The sequence below is a fragment of the Macrotis lagotis genome, chromosome 1, assembly GCF_037893015.1.
Source record: "Macrotis lagotis isolate mMagLag1 chromosome 1, bilby.v1.9.chrom.fasta, whole genome shotgun sequence".
Lineage (NCBI taxonomy): Eukaryota > Metazoa > Chordata > Mammalia > Peramelemorphia > Peramelidae > Macrotis > Macrotis lagotis.
In genome coordinates, this window is record NC_133658.1 from 256,063,549 (window position 1) to 256,080,603 (window position 17,055).

General features: G+C 34.2%; 1 protein-coding gene across 3 annotated transcripts in view; it reads left to right on the forward strand.

Moving 5' to 3' along the window:
- TSHZ2 (teashirt zinc finger homeobox 2) overlaps window positions 1–17,055 on the forward strand; it is a 255,980-nt gene that overhangs the window by 60,954 nt on the left and 177,971 nt on the right. The window contains exon 2 of one of the 3 annotated variants that reach the window (XR_012473494.1): window positions 1,179–13,531. The exons of the other annotated variants lie outside the window; for them this stretch is intronic. The gene's annotated coding sequence lies outside the window, so the exon portion shown is untranslated. Of the gene's footprint in view, window positions 1–1,178; window positions 13,532–17,055 lie in introns of those variants that run through there. 3 annotated transcript variants of the gene reach the window in all.

Below are 17,055 nucleotides of genomic sequence, written 5' to 3' on the forward strand. Positions count from 1 at the left end.
TAGATTTCTTGTTCAATTGAACAATTCTGAAATACTGAATTTTTCAAAGAAATAACAAAAGGTGTTTATTCAGACTGTATTCTTCTACCATGAAAATGATAACTTCTAGGGAAAAGATGCAAGATGAATTTGTTTTATTTGCTTTTTTTCTTTCTTATTCATTAATCTTCTTGAATGACTCAATTCTTTTTTTCCTTCTTTCCTTCCTTTCTTTCTTTTCTTCCTTCCTTCTTACCACTGGCTCTGCCTTTCTTCCTCCCTCCCTCCTCTCTCTCTCTTTCTTGATCTTTCCCTCCTTAATCTTCCTCCCTCCATCCTTTCTTCCTTCCTTCTAATTTTTTCTACCTTCCTTCCTTCCTTTTCTCCCTTCCTCCCTTTCTCCCTTCCTTCCTTTTTCATTCTCTCCTTCCCTCCCTTCCTTTCTTCTTCCCTTCTTCTTTCATTTCTCCCTTTCTCCTTTATTTTCTCTCTTTCTGAAGTAGTAAGACAAAACATCATGATGTGGAAAACCAAAAGGCCAACAATATCTCACTGCTCTTTACTATGGAATTAGTTTTAATGCTTTTTTAAAAGTATGCAGTCTCTAAGGGACATTGATGACCTTTTACCTATAGCCAAGGGGTGTTACTAAATTCCAGATATGATATATTTTGGAGACAATAGTTTAACTCATGGTTTGGTATACAATCTTTTGGTCATTAGGTAGCTTATTTTTACTATTGCCTATTTCTAAGAAAAGGTAGGGTCATAAAATCATAATGAAACCTTAATGATACAGACTAGTCAGTATTATCCTAAGGGCCCAGAGCAACCAACCCTTTCCTCATTCAATGGCTTTTTGTCTTTGGCAGAAACAAGAAATGGTCAATTATCTGATAGCATCCCTTGTAGACTTTGAATTTCACATAAAGGTAGATCTATTTAAGGAAATCATTAAAATAGGACGTTGCTTAAGTAACAAATTCACAGTTTTAGTTTCAAACTGAATTATTTGAGAATATTGCCAGAAAGGGAAAGGAGCAGCACAATCTCTAGTCATTAAGATTTCACCTGGCAAATCCTATTAAGTTGGTCCTAAGGATGGGAAGTATGTATATCTTAAGCATCATTGTTTCAAGATGCTTATCATTAGAGAATTGGCCACCTGATGATGTTTTTGTTTTTTGGTTTTTTTTTAGCTTCAGCAACCTATAAAATCATGGAGAGAGTTCTGGTTATTCTTGATGGAGGGAGTAAACCAACTGATAAAAATCACAGATCCTTGAGGCTTTGAAGTATATACTCAAGAAAGTTTGCCTTAAGTTCAAGCCATTTGAAAATTGGTGGCAAAAAAATTAGCAATGTTCCGTCTGAAGAAAAGATTTTGGAGGGAAGGGAAAGATTCAAGTATTTGCATTTATGTAATCCACTTTCCTTGGCTCAGAATGACAGAGTAAAGAGCAATGAATGGAAATTGTAAAGAAACTAATTTAACTTTCATATAAGGGGGAAAAAATTTCTACTCATTAGAGTTATCCAAAGGTAGAATGGCTATTTTAATAGACAATGAGTCCCTCCTTTTTTGGTGTTATTTAAACAAATACTGGTTTGTCTACTCACAAAAGTTGTATAGGGAATATTTTTTCAATTATAGATAGGGTTAAATGACCTCTGAGGTTTATTCTAGTTCTAAGATGCTGTGGTTTTGATTTTTTTTTATTAAGTCCCATTTAATAAATGTACTCTGTTTCTAGAAGGGGTTTTTATTTTATAAAATTTATAAAATGGGTCACCCTCAACAAAAAGATCTTTAAGAGAATGGTGATATTTTGAGTAGTACAGAATTGGTTTCCATATCTCAACCTAATATTCTGTAATGAAGCTTCTTTGAAGGAACCTTCACAGTCTGTCATGTCAGGGGCCTAAAGGTCCCTTATGACGTAGGTATCAAAACATTACAGTTCACATTGTTCAGTCATGTCAATCATCCATAAATTAGAGAAGACCTAACATGCTCCTGTGGAAAAAAAACAGGTATTAGCCAGCAAAAAGAGTAGTTAAACATTGTAGCCTAGACAAGCAATCATCCAATGTAGAGAACTGAAACTTCAGTTTGGGAGTTAGCAAATGTTTGTAGAGTAATCACTCACTTGGTTGACTAGCATTTAGAATAAATCTAGGCCAAGGTTGGAGCTGAATTGTATTTCAAACGTATGACTTAGATGGCCTGTTAAATAAATTTAATTCAAAAAGTCTGCAAACTTTATTACGTAGATAAAGAGAATAGTCCTAGATTTATTGGACTTATTTTGTTGAATTGAGAATGAAATGGAGAGTTGAGACAATAATTTGAAAATAAATTATATAATAACATAAGCAAAAAAAAAATCTGTTAATTGGGGAGGGGAGGAAGGAAAACCTGTACTTAGACTTTCTCAGTTGATTGATTTTATCCAAAAAGGAATGTATGACTTTCCCCTCTTTTTCCTTGAGGATTTTTTTTCCCCTCTGAATCTATTTGGAACTGGAACATAACTTAAGACATCTGTAATTCAACTCTCTCTCTCTCTCTCTCTCTCTCTGTGTGTGTGTGTGTGTGTGTATTTTATAGCTTAAACAACTGAGTCCTAGAGAAGTTAAATGACTTGCCCAAGGTCACATATTAAGATTCTTTTATTTATTAAATAAGTGATTCTAAGGGTCTTTAGTCTTTATATATCAAATTATTACATATAATTTACTTTGAAGAACTGATTACAATAAAGAAAAAAAACAAAATGAATAGATTGCAGGCCTCTTCCAGTAGTCGATGGAAGATGGGAAATTCATGCTCATTGTGTATGAATTTTGTATGTAAAGGAATGAGTTTAGAATTTATACAATTATGTAATTTCAGCATTAATTGGTATCTCAAGATAAGCTTTTTCATAGATACATGTTTTGTGAAATCTAGTATTTTGGTTAACCAATGTGAATAGGTTTTATCTGCTAGAATCTATCAGCACATTGGTTTTTTTTTTTACTACAAATTCCTCTAAGAGGAAACAAAGCCAATAGCATCCTTTGCAGGCTAAAGTCCAACAAATGTCAGATCCTGAACAACATTACTTTGAGTCTCTATTTAACATTAAAGCTGATGGCTTTTTGACAGGTTTATAGCTGACGACTTCCATAGCCAGTCATGCAGCACAATTATGTTTCAGCTAATTTGATGAATCAACTTGATGTTCTATAGTCCCAGTTGGCTTCAATAGCGTATGTGCTCAATTTTCTGCTGGAGGTCAAAAATAAGCTTTGAAATTTGGCTAATCCCATCACATCCACATAACATGTCTGGTGGAAAAATCTTTGGACATGAACTCTTGACTAGTGCCAGAAATAGGAAGGAAAATTTGGTAATTTCATTAGATCTATCAATCATACTCTGAGTAGGCATTGCAGTATGGTTTCAAAGCCCAGCAATTTCTTTGAAAGCCCTTGAAAAGTTTAGTGGTCAGGGAAGGAAGGAGTTCATTCCTGAAGCATTTGGGGTCATATTATGAGCTCAGGTTTGATGGGGAGATGTGAGACTGAGAAGGCTGATTTCCCCTATTAGTGAAGATATCCTGCATTACTTTCTTATCACAAAACAGAGAGAGTGGACTTTGACTGAGGGCACTGTCACCAGGACTAGAAAATCCCAGGTTATTATCTATCCAAATAAAAATAGTGAGGATTGTAATATGTATCAAAGGGGAAAGGATTTTTTATTTGTTTATTTTTTTCATTGAATAGTATTTACCAGATGTGTAGGAAGCATGTGAAAGATAGAAAAAAATTCTCAAATCAAATTCAATCACTTTTAGCTGTAAGAATTATTAAGATACAGAGGAGATAAAAAGGCTGTGTCACTGAACCATGAACTAGGGTTAGAAGATACTTCATTCATTCATGAAATATCTAATAAGCACCAGTCATGTTAAAATTTCCCCTGCTAAGGAATAAGCAGAGGAATATCTAGCCATGGTCCAAATATAGCCATGGTTGGTAGACTTCTAGTCAAGATGGCAGAGTAAATAGGAACAGAATATCCTAATTCCCACCTATATACTCCAAAAAAAGATTTTGAAGTACTAGACTAACTAATAATAGTGATAATAATAATGATGATAATTACTAGCATTTATGTAATGCTTTGAAATTTTCAAAGTACTGTTTATATGAACTCATTCATTTAAGATAACAAATGATGATTTAGAATAAAAAAATATATAATTAGTAACTTTGTCCAACCTAGATTAGAAAAAGGGTAATCCTAGAAGCCTGAAGGTATTATGGGGAGAGGGTACTGGGGAGAAGCCCCAGTCAGAGGATCACAGTTGAGACAACCCTTAGTACTTCTATTCTGACAGTCATGGAGAGTTAGCCAAGAAGTCCCAGGGTAGTCTGGCAAGTACTCTCAGATCTTTGGGCCTTAACCAAAACTAAAGCAAAACTCCCATAAAGAAGTTAGTGATAAACCCCAACAGTTCTAGAGACTCTTAAAGTTTAGAGCAAAGAGACATAAGCCAATCCTGGGGACCTTAAAGAACTCAATGCTCCGTATTCTGAAGATGCAAGTGAGCTTGGGCCTAGCAGAAGGGAGGGTCAATAGAAGGACTCTAGGCCATACAAATCAGGACCAAATAAAGGCCTGCCATTCCATTCAGGTGTATAGCCTGAAAATATTAGAATTCCTCAAAGATATTTTAAAAGGTAGATACACAGACAGATAGATAGATAAAAGATAGACAGTTGATTGATAGAGTACTTATTAAAAGCTGTTTTATATATAAACTATTAATAAAGGCCCTACTTTCAAGGAGCTAGCATTCTAATATGAAAAGATAACTCATAAAAGAAAAATGGAAACTGAGAGGGGTGGTGGGGGCTCAGTTAAGTCTTGTTGAAATGAATTGGAGTTGGTCAGAAAGTGCTGTAGAGCCCTAAGACCTTACAAGATAAGGCAAAAGTTAACCTATCAGATTAAAAAGGGAACTCATTGATGAAATGAGAACTCTAAGGAGGTAAAAAGGGGAGGAGATTAAATTGCTTGGTACAGATGGCATAAAATCTTGCCCCAGTAAAGGACTCCCTGAAAATTAAAATATCCCACAATATGCTTTTATGATCTTAAGTGGAGACAAAAAAGACAAATGAGGGGAGTATTAGGAAAGAAAAGGAAAAGAAGGAGGTGGAATTTACTGTTTCATATAAGTGGAATGCATGAGAAAAATCTTTACAAACATAGTAGAAGGGTTAGAGGCAGAAGATATATTATACATACCTCGCTTTCACAGAACAAAAAGAAATTGCATATACATGCATAGTAATTAGTAAAGAAAAATCATGAAAATCAAGAGAAGTAGCCAAGATCAGGGAGAGGAGATTGAATGGAGAATGGATATGAAAAGGAATGGTTTAAGAGTTATGAAAGAATGAGGGAAAAATTAGTCATATATAAAATATACTCCAACTTTGGGACCTGAATCATGATGTAGAGATTAGCAAAAAAAGAAGAAATGAGTGAAATCCTTTGATTGGGTTTTGGATGGGGGTGGGGGGAGAAGAGTGACAGTGAAGCAGAAGTAGTTCATTTACAAATGCTGATCACATTTTATTTCTCTTATTACCTTCTTCTTTGTAAAGAAAAGACAGGGGCATGGAGAGGAAAAGCAATAAGAGTATGTAACAGAGAAATACAGATTAATAATCATAGACATGAACATGAATGGAATTAATTTCCTTATAAAATGTAAGAATTATTCTTGATACATAAGACTTCATATACAATTAAAATAGATGTATTAGAATATATTGCGATTAAGATGAATTAAAAAAGTAATAGTGATCATAACTTCAGGCAAGGCAACAGTAAAAATAGGCATGACTAAAAGAGAAAATTTATGATGCTTAAAGTCACCATGGACAATATGCACCGAACAACATAGAATTTAAGTAAAAAAGTTATTTTTGAAGGGGAAAATGAAAAATAAAAAAATAATATCTGGAGTGCCTTTATGTCTTTTAGACTTAGGCAAATATAGTAAAACAATAAAGAAGAAAGGAGTTAAAAACCTGAACAGAATTTTAGAGAGTTAAATATAATGATCCTCTGATAATCACTGAATGACAATAAAAAGGAATAAGTATACTCACAGCTATATATGGCACCTTTACAAAATTGATGATATATTTTGGTATTAAAAACTTCACATTCAGATAAAGTAAAGTAGAATATTAAACACATCCTTTGCTGACCATAGCGTAATAAAAAAAATTATAGTCAAGAAGTGCCTCTAAAAGGAGAATTCTAAATTTATTGTCATAGAAAAATTGTAGGAACAATAGAAAATTTCATTAAGAAAAATAGCAACTCTAAGATATGTTGAAATTTTTGAGATACAGCCAAAGTAGTCCATCAGAGAAAAATTACTTACTATATATTTCATCAATAAAAGAGAAAAACAATAACATATCAATGAATATAAATGCAAAGAACTATAAAAGCAACACAAAAAATCCTAACACCAAAACAGATTGACAGAATTGATAGCAAAACACTTTTTAATTGATGAGTAAACTAGGAGCTTTTGGGAATGAGGGGAACTAATAAAACATATTGACAACTATCTAATCTGACTTTTAAAATTGCTAATATCGAAACCAAAATATCACAACAAATGCATGTTAAGTAAAAGAAATTATTAGATATCATTTGATCCAAACTTATGCCATCAAATACATAACTTAGATAAAATGATTGAATACTTAGAAAAATAAAATTATACCCAAGCTAATAGAACAAGAATAGGAAGCTTTAAATAATCCAATTTTATAAAAATCAATGAAACAAACCAAAATGAACTCCCAAATATCTATAGCTTGATAAGCTTAAGTGAATTTCCAAACTTCATTTTGAACCTTAAGCAGAAAATTGAGCATATACAACATCGAACTAATATAGAATCATAGTGATTTTTATCTATCATTTGTTTTGGCAAAGCACTTTATATCTATAATCTCAAATGAGATCAGATGAGATATGTGTAAGCACTTAGAACAGTACCTAAAACATAATAGGTACTTAATAAATGTTTCTATTCTCTTCCCTTCCATTTCCTTTCATTTGGAACAATTCAGTATATAACTATAAAGCATCTTCTAGGAATTTAACTGTGTTAGGTGCTAGAGATACAAAGAACAAAACAAAACACATGCAGTCAAAGAGTTTGCATGGTCCAGGAGGGAAACAACATGGTCACAAATAAGTAATAAAATATATAGTCAACACAAATAATTTTTAGGAGTGCTGACAACTTGGAGAGCAGGAGAGGTTTCATGTAGGAGCCAAGCCTTGAATAGAAGTAGAACTCCAAGAAACAAAAGTAATAAGGAAGACCCTACAAGTTTTGAGGAGGAAGGGAACTTTGAAGTCATTTATTCCAATCACCTAATTTTCCAGTTGAAAAACCTAAGGCTCAGAATGTAACTTAAAAATAAATTTTAGGGTTTCAAGGAACTTTAAAGACAATAGAAGGTAACATGATCTTAGAAAGGAGTAAATGGAGACTCTAGAATATAAAATGATTTATCCAACATTACCCAAATAATTAAGCAGAAAAGGTTGCATGTCGACAGAAGTTGTCTGACTCTGTCGGTGTTCTTTCTACTGGACCTTTGTAATAGACTCCCAAATTATATTTTTGATCATATCCTTTAAAGATATCATGTCCTTATATAGTAAGATACTAATATAACACCTTATGTATTGAAGACTATAGAAATGTTTATTCTCTTCTCTTTCCCTCCTTCCAGAATCCTGTTTGTATAATAAAATGTAACCTAGGTAACACAGTGAATAGAGCTTTGAGCCTGGACTTATGAAGATTAGTCAAAATTAACTTCAGATACTTAATAGCTGTGTGACTCAGGGCAAGTCACTTAATTCTATAATGTCTGTTTATTCCTAAGATTGCATTACACTTCATGGTTTGCCTCAGTTTCCTCATCTATAGAATGGAGATAATAATACCAATCTCCCAGGGTTGATGTGAGTATCAAATGAGATAACAAGTTTTGTATTTGGCCTAACTCATAGAAAATGTTATTTAAATATCAGCTATTATTATTACTATTATTAAGGACTCAAAGATATGGATTCATTTTTGTTTTTGCATTCCTAGCACCAAGCATACCATCTGGCAAGTAGTGCTCACTTAATATATGCCTAATAATTAATTATAATATTTTAATAACAATAAAAATACGAATATTTATATGGCACATCTTATATTCTAAACACTATGCTAAGAGCACTTTACAGATATTATCCTATTTGATTTTCACAGCAACCTGGGAGATAGCTGCTGTTATTTATCCATATTTTTCAAAAGAGGAAACTGAGGCAGGCAGAGATTAAGTGATTTCCCCAGTCACACAGCTAGTAAATATCTGAGGCTGAATTTGAATTAAAGTTCCCCTGACTCCACGTCCATTGCTCTATCTATAGTACAACCAAATGCCTATCTTATTAATAAGGAGAATCCTGAATAATGAGAAGCTTCCCCTTTTCTCTATCTATTAATATATTTTCCCTAGCTCCTCTCAAAATATATTGGCCCTATTCTGGGCTATCTTGTAATTATGGTTTTAAAATGGCAGTGGAGAGATGGAGAAGGGTGGGGTGAGGCCCCTTTCAGGTATGACATTTTACAGATTCAGTGTGTAAGCTAACGTAAATTCTTGTTGTCGGTTAATGCTACATTACTGATTCTATGAATCAGTATTCACCAAGGTTAAAATGATCTCATCCACTACATTCTTTCGAACAACTGTCCTAGATTCAGTGGCCTCACCCAAAAGGAGGGCTGCCCTTTAGGACCCTGAGTAGACATTTCTCCTTTTTAAGTTGCTCCTCTCCTCCTCTTCTATGGCATCCCCCTGGGATTCTCTGTTCTCTTTACAACAGGCCCCTGTCCTCTCTCTTGAGATGCTATGGGGATGTTGTAGTCTTTATCCATGCCACTCCCCTAGTCTTCAGGGACACTCGGCAGGCTAGAGCTGGCAAAGAAAAATTCCCAATGAGCTCAAGAGAAGCTTCTTTTTGAAATGGGGGTATTAATTGAAATTATGAAGTTACTAACAGGAAAATAAGGTTCAAAGGCATTACAAACCACAACTAGCTCCTTTAGGCAATGGCAGGATATGGAAGAATCACAGAGCCTGCCTTTAGAAGAGATGATCCTTCTTTGAATATTTTTGTGGGTAAACATTGCTCATCCTTACATAAAGCAGTATAGAACAAAGCCATTCACATCAGATGAGTCTTACTTCCTACTAATATTCTTCTGTTTTTGGCTGGATATCAACCTTTATAGCACTAACTCATATTCAAGTAGATCTCTATAGTTGTTTTGTTTTGTTTTACCAATTTTTTTTTTCAAAAACTGACTTCTAATATAGATGCAACAAACATCATTAAACATTATATTTAATATATAATTATCCAGTATATTATTATATATCTCATGGTATTGGGACTAGATCACTGGATCTGGAGATAAGCTTGGCTTGAGTTCAAGTCCCGCTCCTGACAATTAATACTGTGTGACCCAAGGCAAATCAATTAACTTCTCTTGGCCTTCTTTTCCTCTTCTGTAAACAAGGATAACGATAATTATTCTGTTAAATTTTTATTGAGAGTCATATGAGATTATTTATGCAATGTGTCACTACAACAGCTCAGTTGCTATCATTTTCATTTTTATGAAGGAGAGGAATGAGGGGCCAGGAAGTGGAGTGATTTTTGTCTCAGGTCAAAAAGCTAGCATGTAAATGATGTGGCAGGTCTCAAACCCAGATCTTTGGTTTTTCCACCAAATCACATCCCTCAGTTTGAAAGATTTTTAACAAACAAACTAATGCATTATTTAGGCTGGTAAAATTATTCTACAGCTTAAAAAATTGGGGCTAGATCCAACAATGAAATCACATTCCCCAACTGAACATGGCACCAATAAAACAGAATTATTATCAATCATTTGGTTAATTTGGCAACTAGGTGACACAGTGGATAGAGGGCTTGACTTCAAGACAGGGTCAAATCTAATCTCTGACACTTATTAACTGAGTGGTACTGGAAAGTTACTTGACTTTTTCTGCCTCAGTTTCCTCAACTGTAAAATAGTCATAATAAAAGCATCTGCCATCCAGGGTTATTGTGATAATCAAATGAACTAATATATGTAAAGTAACTACTACTTGGCAGGCACTTAAATAAATGCCCATTTCCTTTTCCATTCTTAACCAATGTATACTAATTATTTCCTTTTGGATTTTGTAGTCTATATTCCTTCTTCCTTACTATTTTCCCACTCTCCACAACTTAATAATATAAGTTTTTAGATATATACTGATAAATTAACTAGATAGTTGCTGGATCTTTTACCTTTCCTGGAGCTGTGTAGACATACATCTAACTAAAGGAATGCTATGAGATTCAGGTAATGAAAGCCTAAGCATGGGCAAACTAGGTGGTACAGTGGATAAAGCACCAGTCCTGGAGTCAGGAGGACCTGAGTTCAAATCCTGCCTCAGATGCTTAATACTTGCTTAACTGGGTGACCATGAGCATGCCACTTAATCCCATTTCCTTGCAAAAAAGAAAAGAAAAGAAATCCTAAGCATGCCATTGCTCTAGACCACAAGAGTACCATGACAGTATCCACAGAGAAAGAAATGTCCCATGGCCCAGAGGGGGAGAAGCAGAGATTCCCAGAAAAAGATCACAGAAGACCTGGCTTTAAAAAATGTCTTCCACATTACTTTAGTTTATATACTGATGATTAGATTACTAGCTATTCCCAAACTCCATTTTTTTCCTCCTATCTCTACATCCCCATCTCTGGAATGCACATCTTCCACAGCTTAGCCTCTCTGAGATCTTATTGTCCTCAAGTATCAACTTCTTGAGGCTTTCCTTGGAACCCTACCCCAATTGTTAGTATTTTCTCTCCTTCGAATGTTCTTAAAGGTCTTTACTTCTTTTTATACATATTTCATATACCATTTTGAATGTAAGCTCTTTTGTATTCTCAATGTCTAATACTATGCTGTATGCAGTAGATATTTAATAAATGTTTAATGAATTGAATGCTTAACTTTATAAGCAAGTTAGTTCCACTTTTAAACTGAACCCATCTATGTATAGACCATCTAAGAATGGTCTAACTTCCCAATCTCCAACCCAGAACAGGGCTAGTACTTTTTCTTCCCTTAGAACTTTAGGGATAACTACTAAAACTACTAAAAAGATATTTCAAGAATAGAAGTTTAAACATTATACTCCAAACCAGAGAGAGTCTGTCTGTCTGTCTGTCTGTCTGTCTGTCTGTCTTTCTCTCTCTCTCTCTCTCTCTCTCTCCCTCTCTCCCTTTTTTAACCACAATGCTCCCCAGAGAGAATAGGCTTAAACTTAAAATAGTTGCTATAAAACATTCAGGGAAGCTAGGTGGTGCAGTGGCTAGAGTACCATACCTGAAGTCATGAAGATTCATCTCCATGAGTTCAAATGTGACTTCAGACAACTAATAGCTGTGTGACCCTGGACAAGTCTCATTTCCTCATTTGTAAAATGAGTTGGAGAAGGAAGCGGCAAGCTGCTCTAGGATCTTTGCCAAGAAAACCCAAAATGAATTCATAAATTGTTGGACATGACTGAACAGTAACAATACAAAACATTCACTCACCAAGTTCACTTTAGAATGTATTATAGATGATGATTGACTTTTTCCTTGTCTCAGTATATGTATTCTCAGATACTGAACTGATCTACTGCTAGCCTAGGCCAAGCAGGTGCTCCTGGGGGTTGTGATGATGCATCAAGCTCAGCTGCCATCAAATTCTATTATGGACTCCTATTCTTGAAATGTTGGCAGTTTGTTCTTCTGATCTTTTAAAGCTTATAATATCATAGCCTTATAATTCCTTCCTCTAAGGGCAGGAAAGAGTATCTATAATTGAGACAAAAAACACCACCATGCCACATGGTCATGGAATACTTGTTAGTCCTAAGTAGGGAGGACATGAGAGCTTTTTTACTTATATAGAAGTTTATATTAAAAGTTCCCTTGATCATGAACATCTTTGTATATATCCCTTCTTTTTACTCACACATTCATATTTCCCTCACACATTCACTATCCTCATCTATGTCCTCATTTCCTCATGCTTGGACTATTGCAATAAACTTTTGATTGCTTTCCTGCCCCAAATCTCTCCTCATTCCAAGCAATCTTCCTACAGTATAGATCTAACCATGTCATCCAATTATTTGTAAATTCCAGCAGCTCCCTATTACCTCCAGTATCAAATAAGAAAACCTCTTATTGGCTTTTATAACTGTTCACATTTCTTATACTATACTCTTCTCCATATAATCTGCAATCAAGTGGCATTTTTATTATTTTCTTTTCCTTGTATATAACACCCCAATTCTTGACTCCTTTTCAGTTCTTGCCCTCCTTGCCATAATATTCTAATATTCTCCTTCCTTACCTCTTCATGGATTCCCTGGTTACCTTCAAGTGTCAGGTCATATATAATCTTCTACAAAATATATTTCATATCACTTCCATTAGTAGTGACTTCCCTTTGAAATTATATCCAATATAGTCTATATTTTTTAAAAAAACATTTAAAGCTTATAATTTATTTTTAACATTCTCTTTCTTTTTAAATGTTAAGTTCCATCCCTCTCTCACTCACTGAGAAAACAGGCAATATTGTATCAATTATACATATGAAATCATGCAAAGCATTGTCACATTAAATATATCACCAAAAAAAAGCAAAAAAAGGGGGCTAGAAAATTATAATTCACTTTATGCCCAGAGTTCATCAGTTCCTTCTCTGGAGGTAGATAGCATTTTTTCATCATGAATCTTTTGGAATACATATATACATACATACATACATACATACATATGCTATAAGTGTGCCTTTTGGGCACAGTTTCAAATTGTTCTCTAGAATGGTTGTACCACTTCACTACTTCACCAATAATTCTTTACAGTAACCCTCCAATCCCCTCTAGCCATTTATTATTTCTGATTGCTGAGAGATCGTACCTCAGCAGTGTTTCAATTTACCTTTCTTTAATCAATATTGATTTTGAGCATTTTTTCTATAAGATGATGTATAGTTTTTTTGGGGGGGAAGCTAGATAGCTCAGTGAATAGAGCACTGAATCTGGAGTCAGAAAGACCTGAGTTCAAATTTGGATTGAGGCACTTAATAGCAGTATTCCCTGAGCAAGTCATTGAACCTCTGTTTGCCTTAATCCACTATGGAAGGAAATGATAAACCACACTACTTTGCAAAGAAAATCCCACAGACAGTATGGTCCACAATGTCCCAAACAGTAAGAAACCACAACAAAAATAGATAAGTGCAATTTCTTCTGAAAAACTGCCTTTTCATGGTTTTGGCCATTTATCAATTGGGAAATGGCTCTTATTTTTTTTATAAATTTGACTCACTTCCCTTCATATTTGAGAAATGAGACCTTTATAAGAGAAGTTTTCTGTAAAATTTTTGATAGTACTTCACTGTACATGTTATTGTTTAGTAAAATGTAGTCTCTGATTATCTCTTATTAATTAGGTATTTTTTTTTGCTTCTGCTTTGTCAGAAATTATATTGTTATTCTTCTCTGACTTTTTTTTACTTTAGCAAAGCATAATAGATTCTACTTTAATCTTTTGTTTTAAATCTTTGTGTGTATGTTTCTGTTTCAAGTGTTTCTCTTGTAAACATATTGTTGGGGTCTGATTTCTAATCAATTCTACTATCTGCTTCCACTTTATGGTTGAGCTTATCCCAGTCACATTCACCATTACTATTATCTATTTCTCTCCATCTCATTTTCTTCTGTTCATTCTTCTTTCTTTAATTTTCAACCAGTTCCTCAAAAAAAAAAGGTCTGTTTTGCTTCTTAACCACTGCATTTCTTAATCCTTTCTCCCTTTTGCCATCCTTTTCCCTCCACAATCTCTTATTCCCTTTCTATTTCCCTATTGGATAAGATAAATTTCTGTGCAAACATATTCTTTTCTTTGAACCAAATCTGATGGGAGTAAGATTCAAACATTGCCTAACACTGTCATCCATTTCCCCCTCTACTACAAAAACTCTTATGTCTCCCTTTCCCCTTTATTCCAGTGTATCCCTCTTTCTCAACCCTTTATTTTTTTTTGAGTGCATCTTAACATGAAAGACTCACTTGACCTCTATGTATGTAGACTCCTTATAACTGCCCTGATAATGTTAAAGTGTTTATGAGTTACATGTATCATTTTCCTATATAGGAATATAAACAGTTTAGCCTCATTAAATCCTTTATAATTACTCTTTCATGTTAGCTTTTTATTCTTCTCTTGAGTCTTCTGTTTGAATGTCAAATATTATTCAACTCTGGTTTTTTGATCAGGAATTCTTGGAAGTACTCTATTTTATTAAATGACTATCTTCCCCACCCCACTGATGCACCAAAGCTACATTATTCTTGGTTGTAATCCCAGCTCCTTTGCCCTTCACTTTTTTTTTTAACATGGAAGTGACTAATTCTTATGTGATCCTGATTTTGGCTTAATGATATCTGATTTGATATTACTTGTAATACTTTCTCCTTGAACTGGGAGCTCTGGAATTTGACTATAATTCCTGGGATTTGGGGGTGGGGTGGGGAGTCTCAGTTTGATGGATTTTTTTTCTATTTTATCCTTGGACTTAAGATACTGGCATAGTTTTCTTTTATAATAATTTGAAATATGATATCTATCTAGATTCTTTTCTTTGATCATGGCTTTTGGGTAGACCAATAATTCTGAGATTTCAAGGAATAGTGACAAAGTCACACCTTTATTTGATCAAAATATATGAGTTTTATTGATGGTTTACCAAAAGCTTTGTGGTAAATACACAAAACATAGACTATATATATATCCCATTCTAACTCGGCATCAAGAAAGACTTTTTCTTATTCTAGGAGATAATGTGTGGTGCCATAATAAGAGATCAACTGACTGATTCTAAGTGTTTTAAGGTGATAATGCTAGATAGATATTTTATCCTCTGGTGGTCAAGAGGAGAGAAACCCTTTATATAGTTAATAATCTAAAGTGAACAGACTCCATCCCCTTTCAATACATCAGTAGGTCAGATAATGTTATGCTCAGGATTTGGTAGAATGCCTTCTTGTGTGTCCAAGGCTTAGGAAGTCTTTAGGTTTTCCAGCTGCTTCTTTTGGTGTACCCCTCCTCCTCCTCTCTCTCTGAGGGAAGGAACCTAGTTAACCAGACTACATCAAAATGTTTTGTTATTAAGATGATTTTTCCCTTAATAAGAGGTGATGTTTCTCTGAATCAAATCAGCATTTAATAGCAGGATCCCTATGCATATATTTCAGAGTTCTCTAGGGATGTTTTGTCCTGTTTGTTGTAATGTTAATGCATAGTTATATATTATTATTATCATTATTATTCTTGTTTCTGTTGATATTTTTATTAATAGCAATAAACAAAACTTTCATTCATTACTTAATCATCACAACAGGGCTGTGAAGTAGATAGAGCAGTATAGAAGCAGTGCCTAGGGGATCATTCTAATGGCTAAGAAGACCTGAGTTCAAGTCCTGACTCATAAGAAATTATTCTAGACAAGTAATTTAAACTCTTAGTGCTCTAAATAATAATTCTCTAAGACCAAAAATTGCAAAGACATTGACATGCATTAGATTTTTCCTCACCCAACACTTCCCTAAACCAATGAGATATGACTAGTATGGATTCCTCTTTACAGATTGAAAAGCTGAGACACAAAGAGGTTCAATTGGGTGCCTTGGGTGACATAGTTCCTAAGTAAGTAGCAAATTTGAGTCCCAGGTTCTGAATTTCCAACTTCAGATTTTTTTCCATTATTCCATACTACATCTTTCATCAGCCTCTTTCAAACTGGAGTGTATGGACACACACACACACACACACACACACACACACACACACACATTTATATACACATACATACACATATTTTATATATACACATATAGATATTTACATATATGTGTGAATCCTATATCCAATTGTGTTTGAAGGAAAGCAATTCCTTCCAGCATGGTACATGTATTTTAAAATGGAATAATGTGTTTCATAAATTCACCTTAATTATTAATCTTTCCACTTATCATCAACACCACTTCTAACTTAAATTCCATATTGAAGTCCTTTGGTCAGTTTAAGTTGCTGCCAATTAGAAAGGCATGAATTTTCTAGGAATTATCCTTTTGTTTCTGAGGTTGTGGATGAGTTTTCCTATATGAGATTGGTCTGAATAATATTACTTATTCTGGATCTTATGAATAAATCTAAAATTTAGCCATTGCTGCTTGAATAAAAAGGAAAGGAAAGCATTTACAACAATGGATATTTATATAGGACTTTAAGATCTGCAAAGGACTTGATGTAAATTATTTCTCTGGAGATTCACAACAGCCCTGTGAGGTGGATGTCACATGTATTTTTACAATCCTTTTAAAGATGAAGAAATTGAGACTCAGAGACTTTATATGACTTGTCCATAATCACATAGCAAAGTAAGTTTGAGGAAGGATATGAAACCAAGTGTTTCTTTTTCCAAATCTATCACTCCCATCCTCCATGCCCCAGTACCATGCAATTACTTTCAAAGCCCCACTTTATGCATGGACCAAATAGACTTGTTCCAAGGAGGGGCCAGGTATTTTGCCCATACCGGAACTACATTACTCTATGCCAGCATCCACATGACCCTCCCTTTTCTCCCCTCCCCCCTTCTCTTTATAACAGACATTAGCTGTAGCTGAGACAAGTCAAGATCATGGATCTGTCTGTTAGAAGCAGAATGTTTGAAATGTTTGATTGGATATACACATGCAAACAGTAAAATGCTGTTTTGCCTTTAATACTTATATTCATTCTGCTGACAACTTGCACACTTTTACTGGACAGAATCTTGGGT